The sequence below is a fragment of the Setaria viridis genome, chromosome 7 (genome assembly GCF_005286985.2).
Source record: "Setaria viridis chromosome 7, Setaria_viridis_v4.0, whole genome shotgun sequence".
Lineage (NCBI taxonomy): Eukaryota > Viridiplantae > Streptophyta > Magnoliopsida > Poales > Poaceae > Setaria > Setaria viridis.
The window spans coordinates 15722017-15736484 of NC_048269.2; the positions used below are offsets into that span (position 1 = coordinate 15722017).

Below are 14468 nucleotides of genomic sequence, written 5' to 3' on the forward strand. Positions count from 1 at the left end.
TAATTCACCAATCACCCACCCTTATATACCCACCCTTATATTGTCAATTATAGAAAGAATTAAATGAGCAATCATCCAAATATGCCTACAATATCTTATATTTGAGGATAAATTTTGAATGGTTGGATGCCTTGTATTACAGGATGAAGAGAGTATTAATAATCACTTCTAAAAGTATGAAATAAATAATCATGAAGAAAACCATAGGTTATTTAAGAGCCCCTTTGGTAGGGCTCTCAAAATAGCTCCTCGAACGACTTCACATGAAGTTGTGCCAAAAAGGAAAAAAAAAGCACCTTATGAGGCCGTTTTCACCTTCCACTGCACAGGAGGAGCTCCAAATACTGGCTCCAACCGGCTCCTCTTCAATCTACATGTGATCGAAGCACCTCGTGAAGCTATTCTGACAAACATTTCCCAAAATAATTTCAGCTCCACTAGAAAAGCCGCTCCACCAAAAAAGCTAGAGCCGACCATTTTAAGAAGCCGAAGCCTTGCCAAAGGGACCCTAAAACGGAAGAACGAATTAATATGCCTTTACAGAACAGAAATAAACGTGCTTTAGTTTCATGTCGAGCAGAAGCGTGGAACAACAATTAATACCTCAATGCCTGTCATGGATTTCAGTCTTCAAGTACTGTTGATAGTGTCGTCAAACAATCTGATTGAAGTAAGACTAATTGAAAAGAATAAGTTCCATCCACAGGCGAGAAGCAACAGCATGACTGCATATTAGAATCAACAGCTCCTTTCAGAAAATTAAAATATCAATAACTGGAAGGCAAATATAGGTTCATCTTCTTCACCTAGAGTTTAATGGGCTCTAAGAATCCACCCCAATCCTCAGACGGAGAAGCATGAATGAAACACAAGAAATCTGAGGTCCGATCTTGCCATTCAGGTTATGAGCTAGAAGGCACAGAGCAGAACCCATCTGGGGACAGCAAAAATACGATGGGAGAGGTAGATTCGTGTGGGACGGATAGTTTCCATCTCAAAATATCGTTCCATGTCTTAACTAAACGTTACAGTCAATATGGACCATTGATACTTCATCAAATGGTTAATTTTTTAGTTTTTCTCCCATTAAGATGGGATTTTCCTGGGAATCTGTAATTAGTATAGGTATAGTGGTATAGATATTATTGTCACTCAAGCCCACATCTTATATATGAATGCATGCACTAAAAACAGAGTTAAGGTGATGTATCAGGCTGTGGGTAGAGTTGTGGTACCGAAACATAGCTTGACTGGAAATTTGTACTGAGGTAGGAAATGAGGTAACTTGAGTCTGTAAAAAACATGATCAGGCTGTTTTGCTTTCGAATTAATGTGGCTCCAGTTCGTGCCATGCCTTCTTGACTGATTGTTTGAACCCGATTGCTTGCGAAGACCTACCAGTCTCTGGCGAAGTCAGTCAGTCTCCTTGTATTATTTGCATTGGTTGCATTGGCTTGTACTCCCTCCATCCCAAATTACTATTCGTTTTAGCATTTCTAGATACATATATATGCACGTACCTATACATATATTATGTCTACATACATAGAAAAGTGATGTATCTAGAAAAATCAAAACGAATAGTAATTTGGGGAGTAGGTAGGTCGGTAGGACAGAGATTTCTTATAATTTTCCAGTCTCCCCTTGGACGTTGATTGACGCGAACATGCATCTGGCATGCAGCGGCTAATATCAGGTCCAAACTGCAACTCAATGTTCACCGGGTAAAGACATAATGTGAAGACCGCATCTAAATCGTTCGAGGGCCACAGGTCGGCGTTATTCAAGTGTACGCAGAGACCTTGCTTTCAGGGGAACATTCAGCTCCAAATAAACATGCCTTTCTCCGAGAACATGTATGGAATTCCCATAACAAATTTGCATAACATTTCATTCTTTACAACCTGAAGAGCATATATCTTAGAATACAGACACGTGTTACACAAGAACACAATTAAAACACCTTCCACGTATCTGCGTATACTTAAATACTACTTATGCAATATGCCACTGTTGCGACAATAGATGTCACGGAAATTTTTATCTTGCAAATTCTATGCTCATTGCGGCTTCCTTTGTCAGACTGTCATATGATGCATTCGAAGACAACCATGCCTCACTAGTAGAGAACTGAGTTTCGATGCGCCCCTTTTATCCCGGTTTAAAGTAGACCAGGGAGAAAAGGGGTGTGTCACGGTAGGTAAGAATGGAGGGGAGATTTACTCCCGGTTGCTATTTGCAACCGGGACTAAAGGCCCCCCTTTAGTCCCGGTTGTAACGGCTAGTTCCAGGGTGTCGGTGGGCCACCCTTTTGTCCTAGTTGTAGCCTCCAACCGGGAGTAAACTTTCAACCGGGACAAAAGGTGTTCCTTTTTGTCTCGGTTGGAGTTTTTAACCGGGATAAAAACTCATCCGCATTATATACCAAGACAGAGGTCTTTCTTCCTCCTCCAGCCCGAGCCAGTCCACCATAAAGACAGAGAGCTGAGCTTCACATACTCTCCGGTGGTGCCGAAGTAAGGGAGGTGCTGCCCGAATTTTTTTTTCCTCATTTTCGTGGGAATTTCACTCATCCAACACAAGTGTTGTGAAGGTTTGCTACTTCATCCTCGTGTTACGCTTTGATTTATGCTTTGGAGATGGATAGTTTATTTACTAGAATGTGAAGTAGAAAATGGAGAGGTATTTTGAGCTAGAATGTGAGGGAGATTGATGTGTCATATATAGTATGTATCCTTGCAGTGGTTTAAGAATGATGCTACCTTGTCGGTTTATCTTGTCAAATTCAATATGGTTTTTCAAATCCATACTTGTTGAACTTGCATATCGTGTTCATCTCGGTGAGAATGTTCTCCGCCGAGCAGCAACGTATAGGAGGTCCGATTCTACGAGAGTGGATACGGACATCGTGAAAGACCGTGTCCCCTTTTTCGTAGAATCAAACCTCTTCCATGATGAAGTGCGGTGCCGCCCAGTTGAGAATATGCTCGCCAGATGATCACGGTCTTCAAGTTCAACAAGTTCTGTAGGCATACCGTGTTCATCTCGGTAAGCATATTCTCCATGGAGCAGCAACGGACGTCAAGGAGGAGCTTTGATTTTACGAGAAAGAGCGGCAACAGACATCGTGGAAGACTGTGTCCCCTTTCTCGTAAAATCGAAGCTCTTAAATGACGAAGTACGGTGTCGCCCAGTTGAGAATATGCTTGCCGAGAAGATCACGGTCTTAAAGTTCAACAAGTTTTGCAGTGCTAAGGTAAGAATTTTTGTACATAGATGACTTCTGCTACTGGAGGAAGTGGCGATGGTGGGGGCGATCGTCGTTCCTCTTCCGGCAAGGGGAAAATCATAGTTGGCCCTCAGGATAAGCCGAAGAAAATAAGCACGTTGGAGAAAGCAATGCTTCGTTATTTGTAGAAATGTCATGAAGAAGCTGTTGCAGCAGGTCAGGAACCTCCTGTTGGTGGTCGTTATGCTCCACCGTTAGTCCTGGGTGTTTCACGTCCACTTAGTACTACCGTTTCAGGCGGCACAAATAAACCACAGGATGAGGCTGGGTCAGCAGAAACTTCGTCTTCACCGCCCAAGGATGCTTAAAGTCCTCCTAGATAATAACCAGTGGATGGCTTGTCGTATTGTATAATGTTGTTTGGATCTTTAATTTAAATATGTGTATTTGTATCTATATGTAAACTTTCAGCATTATTTGCATTACAATGTTTGATATGCTTTCAATCGTGAATCCATTTTCATATGTAATCAATTTTCAAGTGTAATCCATTTTCACGCGTAATCCATTTTCAAGTGTAATCCACGTTCATGCGTAATATGATGTAGATGGACTAGCAATGGATGTATAATGCAGACAGATGGAGCAAGGTGCTTATTGATGGCTTGCATTATTTTCTCGAAGTGACCAAAGCGAACAAGCCAGAGAATGGGTTCGTATGTTGTCCATGCTTCCAATGCAATAACAAGGACTATTCAAAGGATTCCTGGGGACTATTCACAGCCACTTGTTTAGATACGGTTTCATGCCTAACTATTTGGTTTGGACCAAGCACGGTGAAAGAGGGGTTGTAATGGAAGTTGGCGAAGAGGAGGAGGATGATGACAACATTCCAGACTGGGTTGCAGGTCAAGCTTTTGCAGATACTACAATGGGCGAGACTGATGAAGATGAGTTTGCAGAAAATGGCCCTACTGATGACCTTAGTTAGGTGCTACGAGATGCACACAAAGATTGCGAAACTGAGAAGGAAGCAGCAAAGTTGCAGCGCATGATAGATGATCACCAAAAATTGTTGTACCTAGATTGCCAGCCGGGTCATAAAAAACTAGGTACGACACTAGAATTTGTGCAATGGAAGGCAAAAAATGGTGTGTCCGATAAGGCATTTCGGGGGATGTTGAACATTGTCAAGAAGATTCTTCCCGAGAATAATGAATTACTGTCCACAACATATGAAGCTAAACAGATTATTTGCCCTTTCGGACTGGAGGTTCAGAAGATACAAACATACCCTAATGACTGTATCCTCTATCGTGGTGATGAATACGAGAAAATGGATGCTTGTCCCGTGTGCGAAGCGCTACAGTATAAGATCAGGCGAGCTGATCCTGGTGTCGAGGGGCAGTCTCCCAAGAAGAGAGTTCCCGCGAAGGTGATGTGGTATTTCCCTATAATACCACGCTTGAAGCGCTTGTTCAAGAACAAGGCGAATGCTAAGTTGATGCGATGGCACAAAGAAGAACGTATGGAAGATGAGATGCTGAGACACCCCGCAGATGGGGTCCAGTGGAGATCAATTGATAGAGCATTCCTGTACTTTGAAAGTGAAGCAAGGAACATAAGGTTTGGTTTAAGTACTGATGGATTCAATCCATTCGGTGAGTTGAGTAGTGGCCATAATATTTGCCTGTGACCCTATGTATGTTGAACATTCCTCCTTGGTTGCGCATGAAGCGGAAGTTCATTATGATGCCGGCGCTTATCCAAGGTCCAAAACAACCCGGCAACGACATTGAAGTGTACCTAAGACCGTTGGTTGATGACCTTTTATAGCTCTAGAAGGAAGAAGGTGTACGTGTGTGGGATGATGATAAATAAGAGATCTTTAATCTACGAGCATTGTTGTTCGTAACCATCTATGATTGGCCTGCACTGAGTAACCTTTCGGGACAGACAAATAAGGGATATTGGGCCTGCACCCACTGTTTAGACGACACAAACAGTATGTATTTGAAGCACTGTAAGAAGGTCGTCTATATGGGTCATCGTTGATTTCTCCCTGCTCACCACCAGCTGAGAAAGAGCGGGATGTATTTCAAAGGGGCGTCAGACCATCGTAAAAAACCTGCACACCGTAATAGAAACCGTGTCTTTGAGATGATAAAGGATTTGTAAATGTAGTCTTTGGAAAGGGTCATGGTAGCCAACATGTTCCGAACGATGATAACGGACGTGCACCCATATGGAAGAAAAAGTCAATATTTTGGGAGCTATCTTATTGGGAAATCCTACAGGTTCGCAACGCAATAGGCTTGATGCACCTAACGAAGAATCTTTGCGTGAACGTGCTAGGCTTCATGGGTGTTTATGGGACCTCGAAAGATACATTGGAAACACGACAGGACCTGAAAGCCATGGAGCAACGAGATGACCTACATCCGGAAAAGAGAGATAATAGACAGCACTACTTATGTCCTGCCAGTTACACTCTCAGCAAGGAAGAGAAGGATAGCATGTTTGAATGCTTGAATAGTATGAAGGTCTCGTCTGGGTACTTCTCGAATATAAAGGGAATAATAAATATGAAACAAAAAAATTTTACAAATCTCAAGGCTCATGACTGCTACATGTTGATGACCCAGTTGCTTCCAGTTGCACTGAGGGGTGTTCTACCAGAAAATGTCCGGTTGCCGCTCGTAAAGCTATGCACGTTTCTCAATGCGATTTCACAGAAGGCAATCGATCCATCCAAGCTATCAAAGCTACAGAACGATGTGGTGCAATGTCTTGTTCGTTTTGAGTTGGTATTTCCACCATCCTTCTTCAATATTATGACACACTTACTAGTTCACCTAGTAAAAGAGATTGGTATTTATCGGACATGTATACCTGCACAATATGTGGCCTTTCGAGAGGTTCATGGCAGTCCTAAAAAATTATGTTCTTAATCGTGCACGTCCAGAAGGAAGCATCGCCAAGAGATATGGAACAGAGGAGGTGATCGAGTTTTGTGTTGATTTTATTGACTCAATTGACTCGATTGGGGTTCCAACTTCACGCCACAAGGGGAGCCTCCGGGGAATGGGCACCCTTGGAAGGAAATCAAGTTTGAGCAATGATACTGATTTGTTTGACAAGGCACACTACACTATTCTGCAACAGTCATTCTTTGTGGCTCCGTATATCGAGCAGCACAGGCAGATGGTAGTTTCCAAAAACCCGACAAAATCCGATGTTAGGCTTACACGTCATCACATGGAAACTTTTCCCTCCTGGTTGCGCGAACAACTTATGAGTAACTTTGAGATTCACCCATTGCTCGCTTGGTTAGCTAGGGGACCTGCTCGCACAATCGTGAAATTCCAAGGCTATGAGATAAATGGTTATACATTTTACATGAGAGCCTAGAACCAGAAAAGCACGAACTAGAATAGTGGTGTCCGCATAGATGCCATAGATAGAAATAATAGCAAGGAGTCATATTATGGTTTCATACAGAAGATATGGGAACTCAAATACGGACCGTTGTACATCCCTCTATTTCTTTGCAATTGGGTGAAACTAACTGCCGTAACCAAAGATCAGTACGGAATGACAATAGTAGATCTGAGCAAGACTGGATACAGTGATGAACCATTCGTACTTGCCAATGATGTGCATCAGGTTTTATATGTGAAGGACATGTCTAGCAAACCTAAGAGAAATCCAGAAGAGCCATGGGAGCCAAAGTGCCACATAGTTCTTCCACGTAAAATAAAAATCGTGGGAGTCGAGGATAAAACAGACCAATCAGATGATTATGATCAGTTTGATGGCATACCTCCATTCACTGTTGAAGTTGACCCAAGCATCCTACTATCCAAAGAAGAGGCTCCGTACTTACGCCGCGATCGTGATCAAGGAACTTTCGTGAAGAAGAAATTTTATAATGTTGTATTGTAATGCGCTAAATTTACTTGACCTATGTGTACTACTTGATACAATTTTTAATTTAACATATGTATAATTTCATGTGTTCTTAAATTAGTTGACGTGAAGATTTATTAGATAAACCTGAACAATGTTAACCACATACATAAATGGAATTTTTCGCGCGTTAAAATTATTTAATTGAATAATTTCTTGATCATAGCGATGCAGTAAAATAATTATTTTAGAGGCTAAATGACTTGGTATAGAATTAATGACTAATTCACACTTATTGTCAATATACTTGCTAATTAAATATATTTTTGCATGTTCAAAATATGTGAAGTTTTTTATTTTTGCATCCTCAAATGCAGTGAAAACATAAATAAAATCTATTTCCCAAAAACAAGCGGGAGATGAAAGTGTGGGAAAAGAACCTTTTGTCCCAAGTGCCAATAGAAACCGGGACAAAAGGACCTTTTTTCCCAGTTGCCAAAAGCAACTGGGATAAAAGACCGTCCCTTTTGTCCCGGGTGCCAACACCAACTGGGACGAAAGGCCCCCCTTTTATCCCGGTTGATAAATGTAACCGGGATAAAAGGGTAGTTTTCGATTCCCGCTGGGGACATACCCTTTTATCCCGGTTATGGTTAGCAACCGAGATAAAGGGGGGGCCTTTTGTCCCGATTGGTGTTGGCACCCGGGACAAAAGGACCTTTAGTCCTAGGTTCAATTACGAACCGGGATAAAAAGGGAGGGGGATAAAACCCACTGTAGCCTCTTCTACCCCACCCCCCTCACACCAGTTACACTTAGCCAAATTTTCACCGCCGCCAAGATCCCGCGCCCTCCCGCCTGCTCCGTCGCCGGCCGCCATCGTCCTCGTCGCCCATCGCCCTGGCCATCGTTGTTCCAATGACCGGCCGCCTCGCCCGCGCCCAGACCGCCTCCTCCTCCATCGCCCCAGCCCACCTCCGATCCTCTTCCGTCGCGCCCCTCGACCTCGTCGCCGCCGGCTGCCTCCATTGCGGGGCCTCATCGCCGCCTCCGTCCAAGTCGTCGCCTCCGTCAATGCCACCTCCTCTGTCGCCACCGTGCCCTCGTTCATCGCGGCACCTCGTAGTCACCTCCGTCGCGCCGCCGCCGTCCCTCGTCGCCGGCTGCCTCCGCCCGTCGTCGCTGCGGCCACCTCGCTCCGTCCCCGCCTCCGCCGGCGTGCGCATTGCTTCTCCACCGCCCCGGCCGCCGTCGTCCCGCCGCCCTGGGCGCCGTACGACCTTGTCGCGCAGCTAGGCACCGCGCGAGGTCCACCGGCACTAGTGCCGGGAACAAACGGCTCTTGCTGACGCAAGCCCAACAAGGGCCTTTTTTATTTTTTAGTTAGAAAATGAATAAATATTAGTAGAAAATCAATAGATATTAGTAGATTAGTTAGAAAATCTGTAGAAAATCAGTTTATAAAATTGGTAGAAATTCATATAAATTAGTAGGAATTAGTAGAAATTTTCTAGAAATTTTAATAAATTTGTAGAAATCAGTATTAATTTGGTAGAAATTTTTACAAATGTACTACTAATTTGTAGAAATGTAGTAGAAACATTTAGAAATTAGAAGAATTTTTGTAGGAATTCTTAAAATTATTAGGCATTAGTAGAAATTTTCTAGAAATTCCAATAAATATGTAGAAATTTGGTAGAAATTCTTACAAAGTACTACTAATTTGTAGAAATTTGTATAAACATTCCAAACTTTGTGGGATTCATGTTATTGTATGATTTCATGTATATACCTTTACGTACATGTAACTAAGACGATTTCATGTACGTTTCATTTTGTGTGAGTTGCCTATTTCATGCTTGTTCTATGATTCATGACTGCCATGTATGATTCTATGTATGTTTCAATCAGTAGTTGAAATGGCAGACGACGAGACCGCAAGGTATCTCATGGAGCAGATTATTGCTGGTGATGGTAGTAGCTCCAACCTTTCCATATCGTACACCGATGAAAAGGGCACCAAGGCGGACATGTTCCTCAACATGTCCGGCAATGGGAATAAAGAGCCCGAGCTCCAGCAAAACCTTGCCGTGGCGGAAGGTTCTGGCGAGGTATATATAATTTTTATCATTTTACGCCACCATTAATACTATGTACTAATTAACGAATCTTGAACTGTTAGCCCTCTGGATCGACAAAAGGGCAGAAGATCCGAGGTCGTACAAGGGTGATGGAAGGGAGGCTTGTCATCACAGAAGTCACAGAAGAGGGCAAGCTGGTTGCTCCTGAAAAAGTAGCAAAGAAGTACGTGAGTCAGATCGGGGCAATCGTAAGGGACAACGCGCCTATCAGCATCAGAGAATGGAAGGGCAGAAGCACTAATCTGTATGCGCTCCCGGAGACACAAAAGAATATGCTGTGGGAAGATGTCAAGAGACATTTCACTTTCCCTTCTCAACGCCTCTTGAGCAGTTGTGCTTCTAAAGGGCTCCCCGATGCGCAGACGCCCAGGTTACCCATGGAGGAGCAACAGTTCGCTGTGGATGCCATCACGCAACGCACCTCATATGAGCTGCATGCACCGGTCAGTAACCTCACTATTAAGGTATACTTATACATAATATTTATGCAATCTTCTCAAATGATCCACACCTCAGGATTCGAGTTTAATAACTTGTTTATTTCTGCTATATGTACAGGTGGCGTACGGGAGTGCGTTACCAATCCTGGAAGGGCAGACAAGCCATGGAATGGAGATTCCACCTGGCTACGCCAGCGTCAGCGTAGAGCAGCTTGTTGATAGCCAATATAAAGGCCTAGAGCTCGACCTCCCGGGAGGCGACGGGGAAAGGACACTGGCAGATGCGCTTTATGGGATCATTCTATGGCGCAAACGCTACATCATCATTCCTGGCACGGAGTCATCTCCTTAGAGCTCAAGACCGCTCCCCGTAGATCCACAGCAGCGACCTCCTCCTCATAGCTCGAGACCGTCATCTCCTGCACAACTTGCTCCAGGACTGTCGCTTCCTGCCCTATCAAGGTCTCCATCTCCACCACATTCTGGTGGTGGGAGCGACGATGACAATAACAACACCCCTCACCGATCACCGTCGTCGGGACTAAGAGTAGCCCCGATGAAGGAACCTGCAGCACCACTAAAGAAGTCACGAGCACCGTCTCCCAAGCAAAGATAGAGAAAGAAGAAAACAAAGGAGCCTGAAGTGACTCGTAAGGAACGCTGGGAGGCAATGAGTCATGCAGAATAGTGGGCAGAAATCCAAGGATAGGCTAGTGCGTGGTTCAAGAAACAAGTCGAAGAAAAAAAAGCAAGGGAGATGGAGCCACCGCCAGTAAATTGAAGAGATTTAAAAAATTTTATCAGCATGGAAGGAGCCAAGAAAAGGATAGCACTACTATCAAACTACGAATGGGCTTTAGTAAAGGCTGATAAGAGGGACAAAAGGAAAGGAAAGTCATCTTCCAGTGGTGTTGTCCCCAACCTCGGGCATTTATCAAAAAAAAGACGCTCAAAAGATAGCAGCAATGCCCTTGGATCAGCAAGCACAAGTATTGAAATTCATGGAAGAAACAGGTATGAGACTAGATGAATGTTTAGGGCAAGTTGAGCCGCCAGCTACACCGCTAGTTCAACCGAGATGGACTTTTGAGCTAGGCAAATCACTAGTAAGGTCTGAGTTGGTACGGAAGCTATCAACAATGATGTACGAATTCCATCAACGGTACATGAAGGTGTCCGCCGACTCGAGGGAGATGTTGGGCCTTAAGGTAAAATCGATAGATTTTTACGGCGAAGGCGAGAAAGTTCTGTGGCTAGACTTCCAGGATATATACGAAGTGTACCATCATGATGCCCTGGACGTCTCTTTGATCAACGCCTGGGTTCTGTAAGTGTCCGTTTATGTACATGTAAATTTTGGCTCATATCATTATATTCTTTGCGTGCGTCACCGTACTAACTTCGTCTTCCATTTTATGTAGGATGCTAATTCAGACGTGCCGATGAGAGGCGTACCTACATATTGGCTTCATGGATCCATCCGTAGTTAACCAAAAACAAATACAATTATCGCTGGAAAAAACCTTGGTGGAAGTATACAATTTCCTAGACAAACAAAAATTCAAGAATTTCATACTACTTCCATAAAACTTCAAGTGTGTGTATACTGTCTACTTTCGTTTTCTTTTTCCTTACCTGATTAATGTTAGTTAGCTCTAATATGCATGAACATTTTACATACGCAGCTTCCACTGGATCCTCATTATAATTGAGCCTGAAAGAAGCCATGTCACTGTCTTCGATTCGTTGAGGAAAGATCCGGTGGAGTACGAAGACATGCAAGACATGCTAGGCTTGTAATAATTCTGGACCTTTATCTCTATGCAAAAGTTTATTTCCTAAATTTTATCCCTGTTATACTATATCATTCATTATTCTAATCCGCAGCGCATCGAAACAGTTCATAAGGACACACAAAGGTCCATTCAAAGAAAAAACTTACATGGAACACAGACTTCCCAGTACGTATGAAGTCTACACATTTAGTGTATTGTATAACCCGAGAATAATCTATGTGGCTACTACATCTTTGAGCACATGCACAGTTTTATGGGACCCAAGGGATTAAAGATGACGCCTCACAACTTTAAAGTACATAAAATAAAACTATTACTAGTTAATTATTTTCTAGCTCCTTATATTTAATTGTTCGTGTAACATTCACATATTTCCAAATTATAGATGTTAAATATTCAACAAGAACTCTTGAAGAAAGAAAGAGTAGCGGCAATATGTGAAGGTCTCTTGGATTCCTAATGGATGAGGTGGTAAATCCACAAGGAGAATTTTATAACGATGGACGACATTTAGACGCTCCGAGCAACACCTCGATGGGAAGATTGTAGATATATAGTTTGATTTGTATATATAATAAGCGCTAAGATCGATTTGTATATATAGTTGATTTCATTATACTAGTTGAATTGTGTATATGAATTGTGCATATATATATAGTAATTGTATAATTACTAATTTCATTCGTTTAAATACTAGTTGATTTCATTATAAAAAAGTCTCAACTACTAAAGGTTAACAAAAGGGCCGCGGTACTACATGATGCATGAAAATTTCAGGCGCCATGCAGGGCGCCATGAATGAAATTTAAGTAGGACTTTAGTCCCGGTTAGGAAACCCAACTGGGACTAAAGGGGCACCCTTTACTCCCGGTTGCTTTTACCAACCGGGAGTAAAGGGCCTGTCCCGCGCCTGGCGTGGCAGGCCCTTTAGTCCCGGTTGGTGAACCAACCGGGACTAAAGGGTGACTTTACTCCCGGTTGAAGGACCCGGAACTAAAGACCCCCCTTTTGCCTCGATTGGTTTATCCCGGATGAATTTTCGGGAGATGTGCACCCTACCAACTGGGACTAAAGGGGCACCCTTTACTCCCGGTTGCTTTTACCAACCGGGAGTAAAGGGCCTGTCCCGCGCCTGGCGTGGCAGGCCCTTTAACCAACCGGGACTAAAGGGTGACTTTACTCCCGGTTGAAGGACCCGGAACTAAAGACCCCCCTTTTGCCTCGATTGGTTTATCCCGGATGAATTTTCGGGAGATGTGCACCCTACCAATTGGGACTAAAGGCGAGTTCTCTACTAGTGCCTGCACTGTGAATGGACTACCAACGAGGAGTTCATCAGTGCCATGAATCTCTGGACCGACCAGGAGTTGGTGTAGTTCCTGTGCCACTTGGCTCATCGTTGGCCTGCTAGCACCAATCATAGCCAAACACTTGTCTGCCAGGCTAGCAACTTGACAAAGTACCATGTTATCTTGCTCGGCTATCTCCCTGTCCACGAGTTCCAAAAGCTTGCGCTCCTTTGCTGCCTCCTTGAACACGGATACAAGGCTCTCCTTCTGTTTCGATATAGATCGAGTGGCATCCTGCGTGTTAATAGTTCAAGAAGAACAACACCAAAGCTGTATACATCACTCTTATCAGTGAGCTCAAAGTTTAATAGGTACTCTGGATCTATGTAGCCCATTGTCCCTTTAACTGCTTGAAATTTTTCTTCAGCCGATCTAATCATCGAGCACCCAAAATCAGATACCTTAGCGGAAAGATTGTGGTCTAGGAGAATGTTTGCAGACTTGACATGCCCATGAAAGATTGGGTGGCTAAGTGTATGTAGGTAGGCAATGGCTTCAGCAGCTTGAGCTGCAATCCTGAAACGGATCTCTAGTGTTCTAATGGATGCCTTGTCCTGGACATGGATTAGATGGTGTAGAGTATTGTTCGAAACTAATTCGTACAATAGAACTGGAGGTTCAAAATGTAAACTGCAACAAAGAAGTTCGACAATGTTTTTGTGTGTGACTCGAGAAAGTATCAGCAGCTCCTGTCCAAATCTAGGATCCTATCTTGGTCGAGGTTCTTGCATCTCTTGATTGCAACTGGGTTATTGTCTGAGTCAATATTATACCCTTTAAAAACTGTCCCCTGACCTCCTTCACCTATGACTCCTCGGTCATCAAAGTTGTTTGTTGCCAATTCAATCTGTTCTCTGCCATACAGCTTAAATGAACTGTTCTCTATTTTCATCATATCAATTAACAGTTGACCTCAGTGCTGAGGAAAATAAGCATCCCTCTTACTGATGAGATCCTGTTTTGGGATCCTCTGCTTATGCCTGATCCACTCTACCGCAAGAAAAATAATCAGGCCCAAAAACACAGCGGTGCAAATTCCTGTTAAACGGAGAACAAAAATCTTGTAAGACAAATACAAGTCAATGAGAGCTTGCTGAAATACATTTCGTCGTCGAATTTTGTGCAGTCTGAGAGATGAAGTTCATTAGAAATATCCATTGTCTACCAAAAGGAGAAAGAGTTACTGCAAACTTGTAACACCCTATCCTTCAAAACCGCACCGCCCAGCCCTTTCGAGGGACGGGCATGCGTACACATAACACCCCGCTTACACTTTTATCCTCGCTTCTTGTGAAAGGATTAACCCAAGGTTGCAACGCCTCCTAGAGTTAGCTATTTACGTTAGCTCATCACACTTTCAACTTTTCATTTGGTAGTAGAGTGTCTAAAACTGATCGATCAGCCGTGCTTACGGTCAAGAGCGACATGGACCCTCACATGATAATTGAACTTGAAGATGGACTTAAATCGTGGTTATGGTTATGCTTTTGCCATATGCTTATGGCTCATGTTTATGTTAATGTGGGTAGGTATATACTTATGCCTTAGTATTTAGGTGCTAATAAAATTTGACCAACTAAAATTGCTTATTGTAATAAACCAGT

The 14468-nt window shown here is 43.2% G+C and overlaps 1 long non-coding RNA gene across 1 annotated transcript; it reads left to right on the forward strand.

Moving 5' to 3' along the window:
• Nucleotides 1-2463: 2463 nt before the first annotated feature.
• Nucleotides 2464-3717, forward strand: LOC140223383 (uncharacterized). Its single transcript, XR_011898817.1, has 2 exons — nt 2464-2593; nt 3277-3717. It is a non-coding gene; the product is annotated as an uncharacterized lncRNA (long non-coding RNA).
• The last annotated feature ends 10751 nt before the right edge of the window (nt 3718-14468 follow it).